Below are 3,840 nucleotides of genomic sequence, written 5' to 3' on the forward strand. Positions count from 1 at the left end.
TCTCCATTAGTGAGGAAGCCTGATATGCAAATGCTCCATGGGAGCAACAGAGAGAGATAAAAACTCTCACTAAGGGGTTAATGACTGACTTGGGACGGGTTCCCAGACAGAGGGCTCCTGAGGCTTTCAGACGTACAGCCCTTCCCCTCCCGTGCCACACCTTCACCCCCACTCTCGTTCACCCTGCCGGCTGCTGCCAACGTGCACTCCTCCAGGCAGCCCTCCCAGCCCCTGGCGGACCCGAGCCTGCCCGCCAAACCCACCCCTACCCCGCAGCCGCCCCCGGGGCAGCTAATTAGCTCCAATCGGGCCATTGTCAAGTCATTAGACTCTAATAGCAAAGCAACTAATTAGGAGTCTCGCCCAAAATGGGAGTGGGGAGGGCTGTGCCACCCCCCCAGACTAGAAGTTGAGGCAGGGGTGAGGCGCCAGCAAGCTGAAGCCCACCCTGCCAGCTGCACTTGGGACCAGCTCCCTGGTCTGAACCCAATCACGCCGCCTAGTGACCAAGACCCCAGGGAAGGACACACCCAGGCGGGCCCTGGGTGGGCAGCAGGGTCCCGAGGCCCAGGCCGGGGCAGGGTCAGCCCCTCCCCACCGCCATCCCCAGCGAGGCCCAAGACCTCGGCACGCACCCCCAGCTTTCTGAGGGGTCGAGAAGACATTCCCCACCTGAGGCCTGGCCACCTTCCTTCTGCTGCGGCGAGGGGTGGGGGTGGGGGGGGGGAGCTCCGGTGCTGGGGGGAGCCTCAGAGAAACCCGGGCCCCCAGGTGGTGCGGGGTCAGCCTCGGGGAGGCTGTGTGCGGAGGGGGTGGGTAACTGAAGCAACGACCTGACCCCGGAGCTGAAGCCAGAGGTCAGCCCCGCCTCTGGGCCCCGGGGTCAGCAGCACACAGGACGTGGCTGTCCTGGACCCCCCCCCCGCCCCCACCCCCCAGTGTCCTTAGCCGGCCTTGGACGCAGCAGCCTCTAGGACTGGGGACAGCCCGACCGGCCCGCCTTCCCCGGAGCCATGGGTGAGTCACTGTCTCTGGGTCCGTGAAAGGGAGGCATAACGGGGTGGGCAGATCGGACGGGTGCGTGGCTGTGGCTGGGCCGGCCGAGGGGGCAACTTGGCTCGTGTAGTGAACAGAGCCGGAGCCGCTTGAAACCAAAATCCCCAGGTCCAACAGAGCGACCGAGGCGTGGCAGCCGAGCCCCCAGAGCTCAAGAGAGCAGGCATGGGGGCGAGACCCCGGCCAGGGCTGGCCTGCCAAAGTGTGGCTGACGTGGGGACCGAGCTGTGCCGGTGCACCTAGCTGTCATCCGTGTGGAGGCCAAGACGTGGCAGGGGGTCGGGGGGGGGGGGGGGGGGGGCACAGCCGAGCCCTCCCCCTGGACCCATCTCCAAAGGAGAAAAGTCCCCCCAAAGCCACGACACGGGGCAAGGCTGGCCGCGTCTCCCGCTCCTGAGGGTAAGAAGAGGGGTGCGGGCCTGGCTTAGGGGTTGCGGGACGGGCCGATGGAAGGAGACGGCCGGGCCCTCAGAAACACCGCCCCCCCAGACCCCGTGAACGCATGTGCTGCCCCAAGAACCACGTCCACGGGTGACCCCGAGGGGCCCGCAGACCTCACGGAGACGTGTGGGGAGGCCCGGAGGTCAGAGCTGCTAGAGCCAACGCAGGCACAGCGCCCCAAGGGGAGGCACTGAGGCTGGGGACAGGGAAGGCCCAGCTGCCCATCAGACCCCAGAGGCAGACCCGGACAGAAGTTGCCCAGGCCCGTAGTGGGGGGAGTGGGGGGGGGGGCGGCCCTCAGAACTGCCCCCCCCGGCCCCCTCAGCTGTTTCTCCCCCTGTCCTTCGGGCTGGACCGTCGCTGTCCATGCAGATTTGGGGTCCAGCCCCAGAAGCCCCTGTGTTCACCCGCAGGAGCTGCCTCGGTTTCCCTCTCTGTCGGGGACGTCTGAGCCCCTGGGGTCACGCCGGGGCCTTGCCCGGCCACAAGGGCCCTGCCACCGTCTGCTGACCGCCACACCTGTCGGCCCCCACTTACGGAGATGCGGAGGCTCCGGGCGGCCCAGCCCCCTGCCTGAGCTCGGGCCCGGGCTCCCCGCGGCACCCCCGGGCCCCACCCTCGGCCCCGGGTGCCCAGACCCAAGCGGTCTCGCCCTCCAAGCTCTGAAAGCCAGGCAGACTGACCTCTCTCGAACAAAACCAAAAACTCTCCTATAGCAAAATATGGCATCACCCGGTCAAAGCCACTTCTCCCCGGGCCGCGGGCAGGGCTGCAGCGCCACGGGGACCAGGGAGGCCCGACGCCTGCACCGTGGGAAAGACCCTCTCCAGTCGCCATTTTCCTACCTGCACCCCCACACGCGGAAGCACACGCAGCCCCCTTCAAACGCTCCCGCGGCCCGAGCCGCCCGGTGCGGGTTTGTTCCGGGCCCACAGCCCCCGCCCGCATCGGCACCACTCGCACGGGCAGGCCCGCGCTCGCCACTCGGGTGGGGGACTCGGGGACAGCGGGCGCCCTGCACAGTCCCCCGGCGAGGACCCACCCGGCTCGAGGAGGGGACAGAGGAGGAGAGCCAGCCGTGCCGCCATCGCCGGAACCGTCCGCCCCCTCACCGGGGGCCCTGGGACAGCCGGGGCCAGGCCGCACGCGCAGCCACACGCGTGCCCTCCGCTCACAGATGCGCTAAAGACACACGTGTGCGCCCCCCGCACACACACACACACACACACACACACACACCCGTCCTCCCCGGTGCAGACACGCACACGCGGACGGGCACGCGCACCCCCGGGCACGCGCATTCCACGCGCAGACGCGCCGTGCGAACACGTGCACGCACTCTGGCACAATCACGCACGCGCGTGTGCAAACATGCCAGAGCCGGGAGGCACATGCGTCACCCTGCCACGCAGGCGTGTGTGTGAGCGACCCCTGCACGCCGCGGGAAAGAGCACGCGAGTGCACGCGGCGACACAGGCGGAGACACAGAAGCCTGAGCCGGAGGCGCGCCGATCTTCCCCACACACACAGCACGAGCCCCCCGCGGCGGCACACGCGGCCCCGCCGGAGGGCCCAGCCCCACCCGGCCGCGGACAGGTGCAAGGACCAGGGAGGGGCCGGCGCGCGGCCGGCCTGCGGGGGTGACCCGCCTGCGGGTGGCTGACCCGGACAGCGGGGCCCCACCCTGCCGCGGCGGTGACGGTGGGTGCGGGGCTCGCTCGGCCACGTCCACCAGCCGCGTGTGCTCAGGACATGCGCTGCGCGGCAGGAGGATGTGACTGGGAAAACAGAGCCACATACTTATTACCTTGGTGCAGGTACGAGGCCGGCCCGGGCACGCGTGGCCGGCCTCACTGCGCCACTGCCTGTCCGTTCCCCACATGAGCACACCCGTCCCTGCTGTGCCTTTTGTGTGCGCCCCTTCTCTTGGGCACCCCCCCCCCATCTCCTCCACCTGCCGCCGCACCGATCCGTTACTAACCCAGCCGGGTCTCTCGTCTCTACCCGCGGGACTGCCGCCAGCTCCAGGCCTGCTCGCGGACCCTGCACCTCTGCCCTGGGCAGCCGCCCCCGGGGAAATCACCATTCCTGGGTGCCCTTGGACCCGAGGCCCGACACCGCCCCTCCTCCCGTGTCCGACACGCACCCTGTCACCGGCTGCAGGTTCCAGGCCAGCCGGCCCCGGGCAGCGAACCTCCCGAGAGGTCCCTGGGCCACCGAGACCCTCGGGCAGCTGGTCAGAACAGGACTGTCAGGTCAGCAGCAGGAGGCGCTCGGGTGTGAGGCCAGAGCCGGGCACCTGGGGCTGCCTCGTCCCCCCCCCCCCCCCCCCCCCCCCCCCCC

Source organism: Panthera uncia, unplaced genomic scaffold (assembly GCF_023721935.1).
Source record: "Panthera uncia isolate 11264 unplaced genomic scaffold, Puncia_PCG_1.0 HiC_scaffold_432, whole genome shotgun sequence".
NCBI lineage: Eukaryota > Metazoa > Chordata > Mammalia > Carnivora > Felidae > Panthera > Panthera uncia.